This window comes from Lissotriton vulgaris, chromosome 2_1 (assembly GCF_964263255.1).
Source record: "Lissotriton vulgaris chromosome 2_1, aLisVul1.2, whole genome shotgun sequence".
In the NCBI taxonomy this organism is placed as follows: domain Eukaryota; kingdom Metazoa; phylum Chordata; class Amphibia; order Caudata; family Salamandridae; genus Lissotriton; species Lissotriton vulgaris.
The window spans coordinates 112143893-112163955 of record NC_141687.1 but is presented as its reverse complement, the minus strand read 5'-3'; the positions used below and the strand labels follow the sequence as shown (position 1 = coordinate 112163955).

Genomic DNA, 20063 nt, shown 5'->3' with positions numbered 1-20063 from the left:
GTTAAGTGTGCCTGCTGTTCACACTTAAAATATTCAAATACAGTTCGTGGCGCTGCCGCCTGCCCTTCCAGCGTTATACCCACCTGGAGGAGAACTGAATGCGACTCTGCACCCACTAGAAAAAAACATTGAAATGCTCCTCTGCTGCAGTCCTGCCCAGGATGGTCAAAAAACTTCCAAAGCTGGGGACGTCGCTGCTCAAGGGAAAGGAGCAGATAAACCGTAAGAATGAGGATTATTAGGCAACAACTCCGATCTTTCTTTGTCACTTATGATGTGCATTTTAGTCACTACATGCCAGGTTATCAAATCCGTGGCTTATTTTGGGAGCAGAGCAGAACACGAGTTAGCGGCCACATTATCGGCCCGTTTTAGAATCCTAAGCACACAGGAAGTGCTCCAGTGACTGATTAGAAAGCCTGCACTTGATGGGGGTCATGATAAACTTTCCACACAGCACCTGGTCGGGCCTCTACATGCCCCCCCCACCCCTCCACAATCGGAGGGTCCACGGCTGCGTCAGAGGCCTACACATGTTTGTTGAGTAGGCTGGGGCGCGACCTGTGCAGATGCTCCGCATGGCAAGAGTTTGGCATGCACAGAATAAGGTAAGGTGAGTCCTTATTATTAAAGGCTGTTCTACGTGCTGTAGCTGCTTGATGGCTGGCACTGCACCAACTGTATTTCTGCAACCACTACCTTAAATTGAGAATATCACCGTGAGAAGTTGCTGTTGGGAGCTGGATAGCAAGCCTCCAGCCTAAGGATGAGTTTGCAGGAATAGCAAAATGCAAAGTAAAGGACAAAGCATTGGTAACAAAACCATGCATGTCTTTAGTTTTTCCTGTTCAAACCATCAAATATAAACCATGCAGTTGCAGATATGAGAGTCTAAGCGCATTAAATCAAATAGCAAATCAGGAATGGACTAATGTAACTATAGGGCTGTTTTTGAAAGGTCTATTGGTTGAGAGGGGAGATGGTGCAGGCAGAGGTGAGATGGTGCAGGCAGAGGGAAGATGGTGCAGGCGGAGGGGAGATGGTGCTGGCGGAGGGGAGATGGTGCAGGCGGAGGGGAGATGGTGCAGGTTGAGGGGGAGATGGTGCAGGCAGAGTGGGAGATGGTGCAGGCAGAGTGGGAGATGGTGCAGGCAGAGTGGGAGATGGTGCAGGCAGAGGGGAAATGGTGTAGGCAGAGGGGAGATGGTGCAGGTTGAGGGGGAGATGGTGCAGGCAGAGGGGGAGATGGTGCAGGCAAAGGGGGAGAAGGTGCAGGCAGAGGTGAGATGGTGCAGGCTGAGGGGGAGATGGCGCAGGCAGAGGGAGAGATGGCGCAGGCGGAGGGAGAGATGGTGGATGCAGAGGGAGAGATGGTGCAGGCAGAGGTAGAGATGGTTCAGGCGGAGTGGAGATGGTGTGGACAAAGGGAGAGATGGTGCAGGCAGAGGGGAGATGGTGCAGGCAGAGGGTAAGATGGTGCAAGCAGAGGGTGAGATGGTGCAGGCAGAGGGTGAGATGGTGCAGGCATAGGGGAGATGGTGCGGACAAAGGGAGAGATGGTGCAGGCAGAGGGTGAGATGGTGCAGGCGAGGGGAGATGGTGCAGGCGAGGGGAGATGGTGCAGGCAGAGGGGAGATGGTGCAGGCAGAGGGGAGATGGTGCAGGCAGAGGGGGAGATGGTGCAGGCGAGGGGAGATGGTGCGGACAAAGGGAGAGATGGTGCAGGCAGAGGGGAGATGGTGCGGACAAAGGGATCAATAGTGCAGGCAGAGGGGAAATGGTGCAGGCAGAGGGTGAGATGGTGCAGGCAGAGGGTGGGATGGTGGATGCAGAGGGAGAGATGGTGCAGGCAGAGGTAGAGATGGTGCAGGCGGAGGGGAGATGGTGTGGACAAAGGGAGAGATGGTGCAGGCAGAGGGGAGATGGTGCAGGCAGAGGTTGAGAAGGTGCAGGCAGAGGGTGAGATGGGGCAGGCGGAGGGAAGATGGTGCGGACAAAGGGAGAGATGGTGCAGGCAGAGGGTGAGATGGTGCAGGCGAGGGGAGATGGTGCAGGCAGAGCGGAGATGGTGCAGGCAGAGGGTATATGGTGCAGGCAGAGGGTGAGATGGTGCAGGCGAGGGGAGATGGTGCGGACAAAGGGAGAGATGGTGCAGGCAGAGGGGAGATGGTACGGACAAAAGGATCAATGGTGCAGGCAGAGGGTGAGATGGTGTAGGCGAGGGGAGATGGTGCAGGCAGAGTGGAGATGGTGCAGGCAGAGGGGAGATGGTGCAGACAAAGGGAGAGATGGTGCAGGCAGAGGGGAGATGGTGCGGACAAAGGGATCAATGGTGCAGGCAGAGGGGAGATGGTGCAGGCAGAGGGTGAGATGGTGCAGGCAGAGGGTGAGATGGTGCAGGCAGAGGGTGAGATGGTGCAGGCAGAGGGTGAGATGGTGCAGGCAGAGGTTGAGATGGTGCATTCAGAGGTTGAGATGGTCCATCCAGTAAGTTGTGAGGGGGTGACACCATGAGTTACCCGCACCGGGTGACACCAGCCCTAGTGACGCCACTGCTTGGAAGAATCAATGGCTGCACTGTGCTGCTGTGCTCTGCTCACTGCGCTTTTCCCCAGGCCCAGTCCATCATCATTTATTATTCCCGCAACTGCGGGGCCGGCGGGGGGCCCCCCTGAGCGCGAGTATTGGACGGAAGAATGCACTGTGCTGTGCTCACTGCGCAGTGCTTTTCCCCAGGGCCAGGCCATCATCATTTATTATTCCCGCAACTGCGGGCCGGCAGCGGGCCCCCCTGAGCGCGAGGCCCTGGGCGGCTGCCCATACCGCCCATGGCTAGGACCGGCCCTGCCAGCGTAACTGCAAGTGCTTGATTGAGCAGGGCTGAGTGGAGGAACCCTGCGCAGTCAATAGTTAGTCACCCTTAGAGACGGTGCAGAATCGACGATTGGGGCGACTGGGGGCATTATTGGAAGAGCAAAGGGGTTGAGCCTCTGAGGTGTTGAGCAGAGGGGTCGAGTAGGGTCTAGCTGCGCAGGATAGCGCGGCGCTGCAGCCCCCCTCGTTCCCCCACCCCCGCTCTTGGCTCCACATGTTCACTCACAAAAACAGAGTGGAGTCTGGCTGCAGCCCATTGAGGCTAAACCCCGCAACAAACAAGAGCAAAGGTGAGACTCATTGCCTCACAAGGGAGCAAAAGCGCAGAAAGAAAATAATAATACATTTAAAAAACTCAAACCAAGAGTAGTCACGTCCCCCTTTTCACAGTTATACCACAATGCGGTCTGGAAGGCTTAAGAAAGAAACAGCAAAAACCAGCAAGAAGCTGAACAAAGAACCTATAAAACTACTTGAGGAACAGGAGACAGCGCAACTCCACCTTTCGGCGCCATCACCACCCCATCTGCAGCACTATGAACACGGACCTGGCCCCACAGGCTGCACTATGAAGACGGATACAACAACATCCCAAATGCCCTCAATCCAAAAGCATAATATGCAGGACGAAACAATCAATGGCGTTAAATAGAGGACTCTCAGAGATTTCGTTAAGAAATATGGAACCAAAGTTCAAGCTCCAATCAACCCCAACGAAATATCGTCCCCATCAGTTCAGTTGCCGCAAATTCTTGCCAATATCGACTCCATTCAGATTAAATCAAAAGACAACCAAGTTGATTCGTGGTACTTGCATTAAGTTGCATTGTTCAAACACCCCTGGTGGTGGGTGTTTTATCAAGTTCGCAGTGCACCTCTTTCTGATACTTCATGCATAATATGTTCAGTGAGAATAATCTTTACAGAAGGTGCGGACGTTTTCTCTGAGTGAGGAACACTACCACCAAGTTTTGTTGTATAATCCATTCAGATTAAAGTGCAGGCCTTGATTCATGCACAGCTTCAAAACCAGGTCACCTCTACATCCCCAAATGGCCACACAACAAGGGACGTACTCGTTACACCCAAAATAATAGGTCAAGATCAGTTATTCGGTCAGAAACACATCTCACTCCTCACAACAAGTTCAACAATTAAACAAAGAATAAAGTTTATAGCCAATATCCATTTCAAGCGACGACTCTCCCTTCAACATTAGATCATCCTCACAGCAGGAAACCAACCCTCACGTAGACAACATGCGCTCCCCTGGAAACAAAATAAACTCCACCCCTCAAGCAGCACAATGGACCAGGACCACCCCAGGTAACAACAAGCCGCCAATGACGCCTCCCGTCTTTGTCCATTATGAATCTCCCAAAACAAAGTCAGGAGAGCCCAATGATCCCTCCCTCTTGGATTTATCTTTTTTCAAGACAGAATTCAATAAAAACAAAAGACGCAATCGAAGGTCATGACTCAGCAGCGTTTGAATCCACTACCGTCTGGCCCCAGCTCTTACAAACCTTACAATCCACAGTGTCTGCTTTAAATTATCATTCAGACAAACTTGATTTACAAGTTGACCTTCTAAAAACACTAGAAGTATCATGGCAGGGATCGACAATAAACTGGAAAGCTTGAACACCTTAATCACAAAAGCACAGTCTAAAATCAGCCTGACCTAAGCGATATGCTGCTGCTCGCCAATAATCGATAACTTGTCTACGCTTCGTCAGTTCCTCGCCTTGGTCCTGACAGAAATTAAGAAATTACCATCAGGTCTACAAGACCAACCACATCCCTTAAGCTCGCACTCAATTAATGTAACCACTCAGAAAGGCAAAGACCAAAGTATAAATCATAATAAAACTGGCAAAGGTCATAAGGTTTCACCAGTAAAAATCGATACTCGATTGGCCGACTTCTAAGTAGCAGTTCCGTCTCCAGACAATCGAGTGGCACTGAAGGAGTACAGTATTTTCCAAACCACCAAACCAAATAATAAGAATAACACTATGTCGAAAATAGATACACTGCTTATGTCCGAGACAGGGCATATTACCGATATCAGAGATATCGGCCCAGGGACGGGATTAATAAATAAATCCCCTCAAAACCAACATCTGAGCAAAAGAGAAAGGAAGAGACTACAGAAAAAATGCAATAAACGCAGCACAGTGATTCAAAACACGACCGTGACCCCTCCACATCGAAAAGGGTAACAGAAGACTTGGCTCAATCAGTTCTGCAAGTTCCGATAGCATCTTGTCATCATCACAAAAATCACCCTCACAATTAATTACAGAGTTAATCAGTAAGGTGCCATCAGCATCTGCCCATCGCAAAAATCATAAGGATCCATCTGGGGCAAGGGGAGAGGTTTCAGCAAAGCCTCCACAGTCTTTGATATAAGACGAGCCATGAAAGGTCACGAAGTCAGAAATATTATCTCACACTGCTAAGATTGGACCAGATGATCCGACAGCCTCAACAAATATGGTAAACACACCAAAGAAAAATCAAAACAGGGAAACCATAGAACAGCACGAGGATGAGTTTAGGTCAAGAGGCAAGGAGAATCTTCAGATAACACTACTTAAGAATCTGGATATAATACAAACGGGTAAACATCTCCCCAACAAAGTGGACCATGAACCTCAAGGTGAACAAGTGGGACATAAGCAACAATTATCCTATATTCAAAGGAGAATCGACCTTCCCCTAACAACGGATAAAAGCAACCATAAGACCCCCGGCCAGGACCCCTCAACAACAAACCTAAAAGCCAAACTGTTATTTATTCCTGAATATCACACTCAAGGACCACATGACATCTTGAATAGAGGGAACATTCTGAAACTCTTTAAATGTACCTCAGAACTGTGTCACTTTGAATCCAATGATATAATTTCAATCTAATTTAAATCTATCAGAAGTAATCAACTCACTGAACCAACGTTAATCCCTTCTTCAACTGAAGTAATCAAGGAGAATGTTATCAAGGTCCGACCTATTTAACAAATGGGGCATCAAAATAGTCCCCCAAAGCCAAACCACGATACCCATCGGTTCTTGCAAAAACCCCGGCCTCATTAGATAAACCAGAACCACCATTCCTCTCAATACTAAGGTCAGCTAAAGGCCGATCTCCTGGAAGGGCTATTCACCCTGAAATAGAGGAGGCCAAAATCATTGGCTGCCAGCGGCCCTGGACGGGGGAAATCACTTTTGAACTGGTATTCAACCCGGTCTCTCAGTATGTTCATGGAACATCAATGGTCTTACCCCTAAACTTCAATTTCCAGATGTGATAACGTTTTTTTTAAATCATGAGGTTCCTGGTTAGTCTTCCAATAGAAGGATACTTGGAATATAGAACACCTGCTCAGAGGCTGCACAAGTCTGGCCGACCCAGCGGCGGTCTCTCAATTTACATTTCAGCCAAGTTAATATAGCACAACTGACCTTTGAAGAAGACTGGATTTCTGGCGTAAGGATTGATAACCCCAAACAGACTGAACAACTGATTCTGATCAACATCTATATTTCACCAAGCATCAGGGAGAAAAAAACAAAGTTCAATCACCTAATTCAGGTCTTGCGTAATCTACAAAGTAACTACAAAAGACCAGCTTGCTTAGTATCTGGCGACTATAACACAAACCTTTTCCAAGAACTTCCCGAAGAGTATGACGCACTGTGGCCAGATATTCTGGAACAAACCAAACCCACCGGTAACAAACATAGCAAACTAGGTGAATATGTGGTGCTACAACTCAGTGCTCTGGGCTACACAAATTTGAATGGTCACTTCCCTAAGGATAATCCTCCAAACTGGACAAGATCAAACGGTCATACTCATTCCTTTCTAGACTACACCATCTATAACAAGGAAATCCTCCCTTTTATTGAGAATTACACCATAGCTGTTCGAGGAGACAGCGATCATCATCCCCAAGATCACCATGTAATTTCACCTAGCACATCATGCCGTGACAAGCCTGACTCTCTGGAGGAAATTATACTGAAAATCTCAAAAGGTTGAAATGGTCAGACCCAGGTATACCAGCAATAATGAGCCAATGTAGAGCCCTGCAAGATTCAAGGAGTTCTGATGTATCCCCGTCTACTATATAATGGGAACTCTTCTCCCGGGAACTGCTTAAAAAATTCCCACGTACTATAGGAAAAAACAAAAAAGGAAATTCAGCAATAATAACAGCTGAAATTAAGACATTAAAATCAATACGTAACAGTGCGCTAAAACAGGTACGCAAGCACCCAGGGGAAGATCATAAATTCAACAAATCTAAGCAAGCTCAAAAAGCATTCCGACAAGCAATATTCATTGAGAAAAACAAATTCTCCGCGCAGTTCTGGTTAAAATTGATACACGCAAGTAAAAATCATAACCAAAAATCCTTCTGGTCACTTGTTAATTCGGAAAACACACATACTAGGAGGACAAAGTAGAGCTAACATCTCTGAAGCCGAATGGGTATCCTATCTAATAACCCATTTATTTTGAGGAACCAGAAAAAGAAGATGGCCCATTGGCCAAACCACCAGCTATGGCTTCACAACTCAATTTATGCCAAGTGCTAGGCACAATGGATGTAGGGACACCAGAAAACTATGCCGAATCAAATATAAGGATGCTATCGGCAACTGATACAAAATCTTTGCTCCAGCTCATAGAACCCCCCTAACGTGCACCCACAACACTGGGAATTATTACAGAAAAAAACTGCTTGAATTATAATCAAGGGTCGCTCAGATGGAGCCCCTGGGGCCAAATGGTCTACCCCAGTCTCTGTTTAAACAGGATACAAAATTCTGGGCCAATCAACTGGCACCTCTTTTATCTTATTGCCGGATCAACCCGGTATTACCTGAATCGTGGCATGGAGCCATCATACATCCAATTTATAAAGGTGGCAAGAGATCAGACCGGAAAAACAATAGGATAATTACCTTACTGGATGTGGAATCGAAATACTATGCTAAGCTGCTCCTTCAAGATCTGGCGTCTTGGGCCACAAAAAAACACCTTATACCCTTTAATCAGACATGATTTGTGCAAAAATCAGGCACCATAACAAACCTGCTTGCAATATCTGTCCTGTTGGACAAAGTGGCAGCCTCAGGAACGTTAATACATGGCTGTTTCGTTGACTTTAAGGCTGCTTTTGACCACGTACCCCGAAGCCGGTTATGGCTCAAACTGCGGAAATGGGGGATTCCACCAGTGCTACTACAAGTCATAATTGCGCTACACACTAACACATGGATCCGCATAAAACTTGGGGACAGTTAGTACATCTCAAGGAAAATACCAACATCTTGCGGAGTGAAACAAGGTTGTGTGCCGGTGCCCCATCTTTTCAATCTCTTCATTTCCGATCTGTCGGAGTCACTCGATGTAGTTAACTCTCATTATCCAAAACTTGTCGGGGTAAGAGTTAGTAACCACTGTATGCGGATGACCTGGTCCTGCTTAGTCACACTAGGGTCGGCTTGCAGAGACTACTTGATCGGTTGTCCCTTTACACCACCGAAAATGAACTGGAACTGAATTTACCAAAGACAAAGGCAATCACCTTTGGGCAAAGGAAATACCAAGGTGGCGGTTGGCAATACAATGGTAAAAATGTTGATAGAGCCGTTTCATATAAGTACCTGGGGGTCCACATGGGTAGAAGGGGATCAATCTCTAAACATAGAGCCAAGGCAGAAGTCAAAGCCTTGACAATCCAGGTGGCGTTCAAGACCCTTGCAAGGCAAATGTCCGGTCCAAGCCTGACCCCACTCATAACTGTTATGAAGGCAAAAATCATCAACTTCCTCACCTAAAGCCAGGAGATCATGTAAGGAAAAGACAACAGCCACGTGAACAAAATAACAACAAGAATATTCAAACAGGTGCTGAGCCTTCCAAAAACGTCATCTCCCGCTCAAATACGTCTTGAGTTTGGTCTCCAAGATCACCAAACAGTAGGGGCTGGAGCATACATCAGGCTGTGCAATAAGTTGCGTACCTCCAGAGAAGGAAGCCTGGAGGCCCTTTTGTGGCAGGAAATCTCAGCCGGTCAACTTGGCAGATCATACCGGCGTTACCTACTAGACTCTCTAAAACTCCTGGACACAGAAGAAATCAGGAGTTCCAATCCATCGCAGCAGGCACTTAAAATCCACATCAAAAGAAATGTCTGTCTCTGGTCTTTCCACCCGGATAGAGCTCAACTAGCACTACGTAAGCATGCCTGGACAATCGTATCAGGGTTTAAGCCATGGATCATGGCACCCCATTTGTCATGTACCTATTCAGTGTTGTAGAAAAAAAGATTTTTGGCCCTCAGAATGTTTGAATGGCCATTCCTGTATCATCTGCCGAGTTGGCGCTGTGCAAATACCAACATAAATTACAGGGGGTGCGGGAGTAGCAAGGAAACAATTGAGCATGTGGTATGTCTCTGTCCTGCAGTCTTTGACGATCGAAAGGCATTGCTAGAGAGCGAATGGAACAAACTCGTCATTTGCACGTGTCGACAAGCTATCCTTGCATCAATGAACCTGGATAATCCACTGCTTAATATCCGGTTCACCAAGTTTGCTACAAGAACAGCAAGAAGATTTATAAACAGTGAGAGCCAGCATGTCAATAAAGGTTAACTATAAAAGGGTGGATCAAGTCCAATGTTGTTCTGTTGATTTATACATTTCTCCGTACCACTCAACAGAAGTTGACTACAGCCTTTTGCACACAGATAATTTTGCTTTCTTGAGCGTCCCTGGAACCCCTAAGGGATTTTACCATACAAATGGAATTGCATCATCAGGGATTTTACCATATATATGGAATTGCATTATCAGTGTTAGTAGATCATTAACTCTTAAGCGACTAATATCTGCCCTTTGGCCCCAGCAGATGCTCAATTAGAATGGATTACTATGGTTCTTAACTGTTCCTTCAATCAATCAATCAAAGTATTTATAGAGCGCACTACATACCCGTGAGGGTCTCAAGGTGCTAGGGGGGGGTTGCTGCTACTGTTTGAAGAACCAGGTCTTGAGAAGTCTCCTGAAGGTTGGGAGGACTTCGGTCTGCCACAGGTCAATGGGGAGGGTGTTCCATGTCTTGGCGGCGAGGTGGGAGAATTATTTGCCGCCGGTGGTCACTCTTCGGATAAAGGGGACGGTGGGGAGGGCGCGGTCTGCGGATCGGAGCTGGCGGGTGGGGATGTAGAGGCTGAGTCATCTGTTGAGGTACACAGGTCCGGTGTCGTGGAGTGCCTTGCGTGCGTGGGTGAGGAGCTTGAAGGTTATCCTCTTGTTGATGGGGAGCCAGTGCAGGTCTCTCAGGTGGGGTGTGATGTGGCTGCGGCGAGGGATGTCGAGGATGAGGCGTGCAGAGGCGTTCTGGATGCGTTGGAGCCGTTTCAGGAGTTTGGCCGGGCCTCCTGCGTAGAGTGAGTTGCCGTAGTCCAGTCTTCTGCTGACGAGGGCCTGGGTGACCGTCCTTCTCATTTTGGTGGGGATCCACTTGAAGATCCTGCGAAGCATGCGGAGGTTGTTGATGAAGGAGGAGACAGCGTGGACCTGCTCCGTCATGGAGAGGGTGGAGTCGAGGATGACCCCTAGGTTGCATGCGTGGTCGGTGGGTGTAGGGGGTGCTCCTAGTGCAGTTGGCTACCAGGAGTCGTCTCAGGCTGAGGGGATGGGTCCGAGGATGAGGACCTCCGTCTTGTCTGAGTTCAGCTTCAGTCGGCTGTTTCTCATCCAGTCGGCGATGGCCTGCATTCCTACATGGAGGTTGGTTTTGGCGGTGTGGGGGTCTTTGGTGAGGGAGAGGATCAGCTGGGTGTCGTCGGCGTAGGAGATGATGTTAAGGTTGTGTCGTCGTGCTACGTGGACGAGCGGTGCCATGTAGACGTTGAATAGTGTTGGGCTGAGGGATGAGCTCGGTGGTTTCGGAGCGGAAGGGGGGAGGCGGATGCTCTGAGTTTTGCCTTAGAGGAAGGAGGTGTCGAAGGCTGCTGACAGGTCCAGGAGGATTTATTTATTTATTTATTGAACTTATATGGCGCAACAGCTACCCTGAGGGTTTCCTGGCGCCTTGCATTCGTATGAATTCGTATGCCATCATGTGGAGAATAAGCCTATGCAACATTATTGGTTAAAAAGCCAGGCCTTGATGCCTTTCCGAAATTTTCTGTAGCTAGGTTCTAGACGTAAATGTAGCGGGAGTGAGTTCCATAGCGTAGGTGCTATGTAGGCGAATGAGCGGCCGCCTATTCACGCGGGTTTAAATCTAGGGACAATGAATCTCGCCTGATTTAGAGAGCGCAGGTTACGGGATGGGGTATATTTCCGCACCAGCTTACATAGGTAGTCTGGGGCTTCCCCCGTATTTATCCTGAACATGAAACACAGTGCTTTAAATTTACATCGACTTCCCATCCTAAGCCAGTGTAGATTGTGTAGATGATCAGAGATATGTGCTCGCTTAGGGACGCGTAAAAGAACTCTGGCTGCCGCATTTTGAACGACCTGTAAACGCCGTATTATCTCTTTGTTAGTCCCTAGATAAAGAATATTTCCGTAGTCTAATCTAGAACCAATGAGGGCCTGGATCACTGTATTTTGGGCCCCTTCAGGGAGCTGCCAAATAATTTTCCTCAGCCATTTTAGAATGGCAAAGCAGATGGATGCCGTTTTGACTGCTTGTGGTCGCATCAACAGTTTTTCGTCAATTACAACACCCAAATTTAGAGCAGATTGGACTGGTGACGGGATAGGACCCATTTCCGTAGGCCAATGAGCCGGTCCCCAAAGCTCTTTACGTTCTCCAAAGATAAGCAACTCGGTTTTCTCACCATTCAATTTCAATTTCTTGGCGAGCATCCATTCCACCATTCTTTGCAACCACTAAGTTGGGGAGATGTTTCAGATTGCTGCCGTTAGGGAGAAAATCAGCTGCGTATCATCCGCATAAGAAAATATTGTAAAACCAGCTTCCTCTGCTATTTTAGCTAGTGGGCTTATTAAAAAGCAACGGGCTCAATATTGAACCCTGAGGCACTCCATAAGGGGAAGTCATAATATTGGAGGTGTTGTTTTTGGAAAAGACCTGGAATGATGTTAGATAGAAAATGTTTTAACCAATTCAGAGCTGTACTCCTCACTCCTATCCCTTCAAGGGTCTGAATAATGTTTTGTGGGATATGGTGTCGAAGGCGGCACTCAGATCTAATTGGATGAGTGCCACCGTGCCCCCCCTATCCATTCATTGGCGGATGGTTTCCGTCACTCCTAATAAAGTGGATTCGGTGGAGTACCCAGTTCTAAAACCTGACTGTGATGGATGTAATAGCCTGTTGAGGGCCGTGGTTTCTCCATTGTCAAGCAGGGACCTAATGTCGTCGGTGGCGGCGATGAGGGCAGTTTCAGTGCTGTGGTTGCTGAGGAACCCGGACTGGGACGGGTCCAGGATGTTTTTTTCCTCGAGGAAGCTAGTCAGTTGTTTGTTGATGGCCTTTTCGATGACCTTCGTCGGGAACGGGAGCAGGGAGATGGGTCGGAAGTTCTTGAGGTCCTTGGGGTTTGCCTTGGGTTTTTTGAGTAAGGCGTTTATCTCTGCGTGCTTCCAACTCTCCGGGAAAGTTGCTGCCTCCAAGGAAATGTTGATGGTTTTCCAGAGGTGGGGTGCGATGGTGCTGCTGGCTTTGTTGAAGATGTGGTGTGGGCACGGGTCTTCCGGGGATCCGGTGTTCATGATCTTGATGGTGTTGTCGTTGTTGATGTTGGTCCAGGCTAGCAGGCTGTTGGTGCGGGTGGTGATCGTGGGTCTAGGCGGTTGCTGGGGTGGTGACGGCGTTGAAGCTGTCGTGCATGTCTACGATCTTGCGATGAAAGAAGGTGGCCAGTGAGTTGCATAGGTCTTGAGACGGTGGGATGTTGTTGGTGTTGGAGCTGGAGTTGGAGAATTCCTTCACGATGCTGAAGATCTCTTTGCTGTTGTGTGCGTTATTACCTAGGCGGTCTTTTAAGGAGGTCTTTTTGGTGGATCTGATGAGGCGCTGGTGTCTGCGGGTGGCATTCTTGTGAGCTGTGTAGCTTTCCGGTGTTTGTTCATGGGTCCAGTTCTTTTTGAGTTTTCGTCAGGTCGACTTGGAGGCCTGGAGGTCTTCGGTGAACCAGCTGGCTCTCTTGCTGGTGTGGGTGTTGGGGGGTTTCTTGAGCGGGCGAGGGTTTTGGCGCAGTCTTCGATCCACTGTCTGAGGCTGCGGTCGGGTCTGCGGGTGGGCTCTGGGCGAGGGTAGCTTGTCCTTGGTGACCTTGCTCCAGTTGCGGCGAGGCATCTGTTGGGTGTGGTGGTGGATGGTGGGTTTCTGGAAGGTGAAGTGGATGCAGTGGTGGTCGGTCCAGTGGAGTGGTTGAAGGAGACGTGGGTGCTTGCTGAGAAGATGGGGTCAAGCGTGTGGCCGGCGGAGTCGGTGGGTGTTGTGATGAGTTGTCTGAGTCCAAGGTTGGCGAAGTAGGAGATCAGGGTGGAAGAGCTGGGGTTGTTGTTGTTCTCGAGGTGGAAGTTCAGGTCCCCGAGAAGGATGTAGTCCATGGAGGCGAGGACGTGTGTGCTGATGAAGTCGGAGATTGAGTCCCTGAACTGCGGTTGGGGTTCGGGGGTCTGTAGATGAGGTTGCCTCTGAGGGTAGTCTTGGGGTCGGTTTGGATCTGGAAGTGCAGGTGTTCGGCAGTGCTGAGGGTGTCGTGGGTGTTGGTTGAGACTTTGAGAGTGTTCCTGTGGATGATGGTGATTCCTCCTCCTACTCCGTTGGTGCAGTCCTTGCGGGTGATCTTGTAGCCTTCCGGGATGGCTATGGCGATGTCGAGGAGGGGTTCAGCCAGGTTCCAGTCTGGTTTCCGTCAGGAAGGCGACATCTGGGGCGTTGGTGTCGATTAGGTCCCAGAGTTCGATGGCGTGATTGCGGGCGGAGCGGATGTTGAGCAGGATGCATCTGAGGAAGTTGGGTTCCTTAATCACTTCTTAAAAAGTCGTATTGTCTAGATAGAGTTAATATTTTATTATTATGACCAAATATTGGTTTCCAGGATTTTAAAAATTATTTATTGATGAACTGTACCTTCTTATTCGTTGTGATGGTACAAATGGACACATTTGGGTGGATTCTAAAAAAATCTAAGAAACACAGGACTTAGATAACGCCCCTCCTTTGAACCATGTGTAAATATTTTAGTAATCATTTGATATATGTTTTTGTATTAGTGATGCATGTTCACCATTGTAATGATTTTTATTAATCAAACAATAAAGTATTCAATTAGGCGTTCTCTTGAAATTATCCCCCTCTTACAAAAAAAACATGCTTCTCAAAAGGTTGCAGGTCAGAAATGTGGGCCACTTTTTTGGGGGGAGGGGGGAGAGGGGGGGTGCCCGGCCCTATTTTTTGTCCTAATACGAGGTAGGCCTCTATCTATATCTCATCAACCTCACACAAGATCTAAAAGATTAGAGACCCTTGATACCGCCCCATTTAAAGGACTGTTTAACAAAGGGGTAGAAATAGTGACTACGGAAACACCCTCTCGCCGGAACCACAGCCAAGCTACAGAAAAGACTCCAACGCATCCAGAACGCCTCCGCTCGACTCATCCTGAACATCCCCCGACGCAGCCACATCTCCGGCCACCTGAAGGACCTGCACTGGCTCCCCGTCAGCAAGAGGATCACGTTCAGGCTCCTCACCCACGCACACAAGTCTCTCCGCGACCTGGGCCCCAAGTACCTCAACGACCGCTTGACCTTCTACACGCCCACCCGCCAGCTACGTTCTACAAGCCTCGCCCTCGCCGCCGTACCACGCATCCGAAGAGCCACCGCCGGAGGTAGATCCTTCTCCTACCTGGCGGCCAAGACATGGAACTCCCTCCCCATCCATCTTCGACTGACCCAGGACCATCTCGCGTTCAGGAGACAACTCAAGACCTGGCTGTTCGAGCAATAGCAGACCCCTTTCCCCAAGCGCCTTGAGACCCTGCCGGGTGAGTAGTGCTCTATACAAATGTTATGATTGATTGATTGATTGATTGAGTGTCTTGTGAACATGAATAGCAGGACCCTTCTGGTCCCTGATGGACACAGTTGGAGAAAGACTTAATTACTTGGGTGCAGGCAACATATGAAGCAGTGTGTGCAGTTAATGGTTGTGCTCTGAAGAATAAAAATGTGCACTACAGCGCTTTGTGTATGTCGTGCTCATTTGCATGCCAGAGGGCTGGAGAGGACTCTACGTAATCTTTGTTTTTTTCATTGAATTTCAGTTTTGTTAATGCTATTTCCTGACAATAATGTACTGTAACCTTTGTTTTTTTTCAGTGAATAAATATATATCATACATGCTAACCTTCCCAATTCAGGCGGGAGACTGCTGATTTCAAGGCTTGTCTACTACCTTCCGATTCCTGCATGCAAAAACTCAACTCAGCAGTCTTATCATAGAACTTTAGAAACAATGTCTAGGGTGTCCATTCATTCCATATGACTTTCTCCCTGCTCCTGACAGGGGAGGAAAACAAACAAATATTTGTATTTCTGATATCCGATCTTACAGCAACAACCTTACGAAGCTCACACGTGCCAATAGAGAAGACTTAGGCCTCACTAGAAGTCAATCAGAGAAATACATAATCCCCATTTTTTTTTTGTTATCTCTCAACTTTCCTTCACTTTAATGTTTGTATGTAAGATGTTCCAATTTCTCGTTATCGCTTGAGGGCCCCGCTACGCACTTTCACAGTTCTTACAACCAGGCGCGCAACACCCATTGGATTCACCGGGCTTCAGCTCCCCCCCCCCTGTCGTGTGTGGCAGCCCGGGATGAGACAGATCCCGGGCACACACAGAGCCGCACCCAAACGTTTTACAGGTCTTTAAAAGACCATTTGAATGTTAATTAGGCCTTGCAGTTGTTTCACCCCTTCTAAGAGCCCCTGCAGCTCCACTTTGCCTACTGATTAAAGGTTCAGCCCCCCCCCCCGAAATTTGGCTCTAGTTGCGCCTCTGCTTACAACCCAGACATGCCAAACCTCCTGATTCAGGCTTGAGACTACCGATGTGAAGGCTAGTCTCCCGCCTCCCGATTCCTACAAGCAAAAACCCGATTCCTCGGGGGTTTCAGCTGACAGGGCTTGGTATTGTGTAAAGGGCTAATTCTTCCAACAGAGTGGCGATGCAGGGGCTCTCGAAGGGGTGAAAAACCAACAAAGCGTCATTAACAAGGAAATCGTCTTTTAAAGACCTGCGAAGTACTGGGGGAGGGGGTGGGGGTAGGGGGGGGGGTGGGGGGGAGGGAGCTGTTTCAGTCCGGGCTGCCACAGGGGGGTGGGGGTGCATGCACTGCCAACAACAATGCCAGGCCAGTGCCCAACACTTGCATCACCCTCTCTGCCTGCCATTATGCTCCCTGCTTCTGAAATTTAGGAAAAAAACGTGCATTTACGTTTCAAATGTCCGATCCTACAGCAGCACACTTCCAAAGCCCATACATGCAAGTAACTCGATTCAAAGTCCCATTCTTCCGATTTTTTTTTTTAATCTCCCACTTTGCTCTCCAGAAATGTTGGAATGTATGTACAACCCAACAACCTCCCTTTGAACCGCTCGGTGCTCGCGCCTCTGCGGATCACGTGACGAACGTGACCTGACGTCGTTGCTAAGGGCGCTTTGTCTCCAGGAACTAGAAGCTGCCGAGTCCTTGCGAGGTGGCCGCTTCTGTCCATCCTCCTTGTACAACAACTCCGTCTTCAGGCAGCGGGAAGGCGTCGGTGATTCGTGAGCGATGTCGATACTGGTAAGCAGACCCTTCCGTGAGGCAGCCTTAGTTTGGCTGGACTCCGACTTTGATTTGCGGCAAGTTCCGCGGTGGCCTCCGAGAGCCACCCGGCCCGTACCCACGTTGAAGGCGGGTCCAGCCTGTCATCTGGCCCCGCCCTTTCAATGTCCCCGCCTCCACCACGGAAAGCGCTGCTTTGGGATTTGATAGAGCTTCTCGACGCTTGCCTCGATGGCCCCTCACCTGATCCAACAGCCCCCATCGTTGGCTTTCGCCGGGAGCCGCTAACGATCACTATGTGTGCCAAGATGTACTGATCTGGTGAGAGGGGCCACTAAACGTCCGTTTGTCTTCTGCTCCCTCGCCCATTTCTCACCCCTGTGATGCACATTTAACTTTTAATAATGTTTAAGAAGGATCCGATGATATCCTCTTGCCACTGACTTTATACTTTTTAAAGACAAGCTCTCTAAACAGTTCATTTAACAGCTTACACGATCTAAGGTCAACCTACGAAACTACACCTTGTATAATGTAACCGGTACTCCAAACCTTCGGGTTGAGTTCGCGCTGTACTAAACTGAAACAACATAAATAATAATATTAATAATGGCGTAAAAAGTCGTGCAGTGCAGTCTCCTATGGAGCAAAAAATGAAAGTGCATCAATATATTTATTTTATTGAGAACCATACTATAGGACAAACGAAAAAAAGTAAAGCCAAAAATGGAGGATAAGATCTATTTGAAAAGAATGACGCAGGTCTGATTAAATAAACGATTCTTCATTAATGATTCAATACCATTACATAGATGTAGCCAAAGCACCATTAACGCCTCCCGTCTTTTTAAGTTCGATTTTCTGGAAGTTAGTTTTGTGATATGCTTTTTTGTTATTATTTTTAAGTCGCCGGGTGTGAGGCAATTTCAGACGATTCGTCACGTTCTAACACTGGTTTGGGATACACACAAGTTTTGGATGTTGGGCGACGGACACCGAACTGGGCAGACATTTACCTGAATGTTGGTGCGTTAGAATATCCCAGTCACTTTTGGTCTGTGCATAGATACCATGAAGGTTTCTCAATGTTTTATTGGTTGGCCTAGCATGGCACTTTGAACTAGCACAATGAAATTCTGACTGCAGACGAGAAAGGATGCCCTGCCTTATGGACGCTGACCATTAGGTCTGACTGAAATAATATAATAGCCCATCGCCATACCTCTCAGCTCACCATTATTTGAGAGCATATCCTCCAGACTTGCAAAATGCCTCCCAGATCCTTTTGTGAAATCACTCTCTAAGAACTTCCTTACCCTCAAAAAATTGCTACAACTCTGTTATTGTCTATGAGCTGCCCCTCCAAAACCACCCAATCTTATCCTCCATGGTTACTAGAAGGTATTTGATGCTTTCTAAGGATCTTCTACTAATGGGGGAACCGATTTATTGTTCTGTCAAAAGGCTGATTATATAAGTTTACTGCAGCTACCTAATAGCATACAGACTCCATTGGCGACTGACTGATACAGTGGGTGAAATGCATTAAACAAAGTATAGGACAACATATTCGGTAACTTTTTTTAGGGTTTTCACCTTCCAGTAAATATATATAAAATAATTCACAGCTTAAATGAAAATTAAATGCAAGTTATGTTATTCAGTGGGAAATGCACCATCATACATTATGAAACTTCTATTAGTTAGTGCAGTGCACTAAAGAGCCGCAGAATTGAATCCTGGTTGATGCAGTGGAGAATAGTCACTTGTGTATGAATAGTTCTACAAGTCCCAGTCTGCGATAGAAGGCACTGTGAACATACAATTCATTATTTTAAACTTGCATTACACACAGTATAAGATAGGCTGCTACAAAATAAGCAAAAAGGTTTAAGGTAAAAAGTGTTTACAAAATATAGATAGTGCAGTCTTTTTTGTAACTGCATTTTAAAAGTACACACTTCACAGCATAGCTGGTAGCTCTCTTACGATACTCATTAAAATAAATGTGTAATCAGAAAGCACATTTTACATATTGTTTTTTAAAAGCACATACTACACAGCTTTGCTTGCAACTCCCTGACAATACCTCTCAAAAAGAATACATGTGTATCATCAGGAAGCTTCAAGCGATTTAATCAATTAAAGCCAATACAGGTTTCCAATTCGTCTTTACATTTACAGATTGACTAACTTCACACATTTAGATTTTTAGTAAGCACCATGGCAAGATGGCTTGTTTAGTTGTCTGCTCCTCCCTTAGTTTCACAGCATAGGAGACTCCCTGCCTTACATTTCAGCTGAAGCTTTTCAGCTGTTAGAATTTACCTTTCCGGGAGGGTTGTCTTTTCATAAATAGTGGGGGAACTGTTTCTTTTTCAATTAAAAAAAGTATGGCCACGGCATGTCCGTCATATTACAACTCCCCCACCACCCCTACTCCAACCACTAGACTGGTACACCTCTATATGTTATTACATATTTGACTGCTGCTGCCAGTTCTGGTACACAGTTTAGCAAGGGAGTTTGAACTGATGAAATTAGTTGAAATAATTTATTTTTAAATGAAGTATCCCACACATGATTCAGTTTTGACTGAAAGATGTATTTGAATATCACGATTCTTGAGTTTTTATAAACTTGCTGATTTCCTTTTAGTTTGTCTTTTCAATTAATAGAACTATTCTACATTGCTGTTAATATTTACATGCCTTTATTGGGTAATTATATCAAGCGCAGTGTGCATCTATAATGACGCAAATGCTTGTATTCTAGCATTTGGCTCATTTGTGTGAACAGTCCTAAAACATAACTAGTCAGACCCAGATTGATTGGTCGGGCCACTGCCAGGCATGGTCTCCCCCATGTTGATGAGAGAGATCGGTAGGGATCCCGTTGTATCATAGTAGTCAATCTGCCACAGACAGAAGGTGATGAATAATTATGGTTTTTAAAAGTATATTGGGTCAACTGAAAGTTCCCCAAGAATACAATGTTTTATGTGGTTTTCAGGGTTGAATTGTGCAAATTCTTGCTTGAAAATCACTTAATGATAAAGTTACAGCACCAACTCTGTACTCTGAGTTTTGCCCAACCGAAACATGTGGATACTTGATTGTGTGCTGATTTGACCAATTTGAACAGTTATTATGAACATTGACAATTGTTCTGTACATAATGTTTTTGAGCTACTTTAATCGCAATGCAAGGAAGCTATTGTGCTAAAGTAGACTCAAAATCTATATAGGAAGATAGCACAGAGGTTTGCTATCCACCTTTGTGATCTTTTCTCCACAAGTGTAAATGTGGAGGACTTATGCTTATGTTGATTTG

General features: G+C 47.1%; 1 protein-coding gene across 1 annotated transcript in view; it reads left to right on the top strand.

Moving 5' to 3' along the window:
- Nucleotides 1-16606: 16606 nt before the first annotated feature.
- The window catches only part of KIAA0753 (KIAA0753 ortholog), a 294415-nt gene continuing 290958 nt past the window's right edge, over nt 16607-20063 (top strand). The window contains exon 1 of the mRNA XM_086954540.1: nt 16607-16748. The gene's annotated coding sequence lies outside the window, so the exon portion shown is untranslated. The remainder of the gene's footprint in view (nt 16749-20063) is intronic.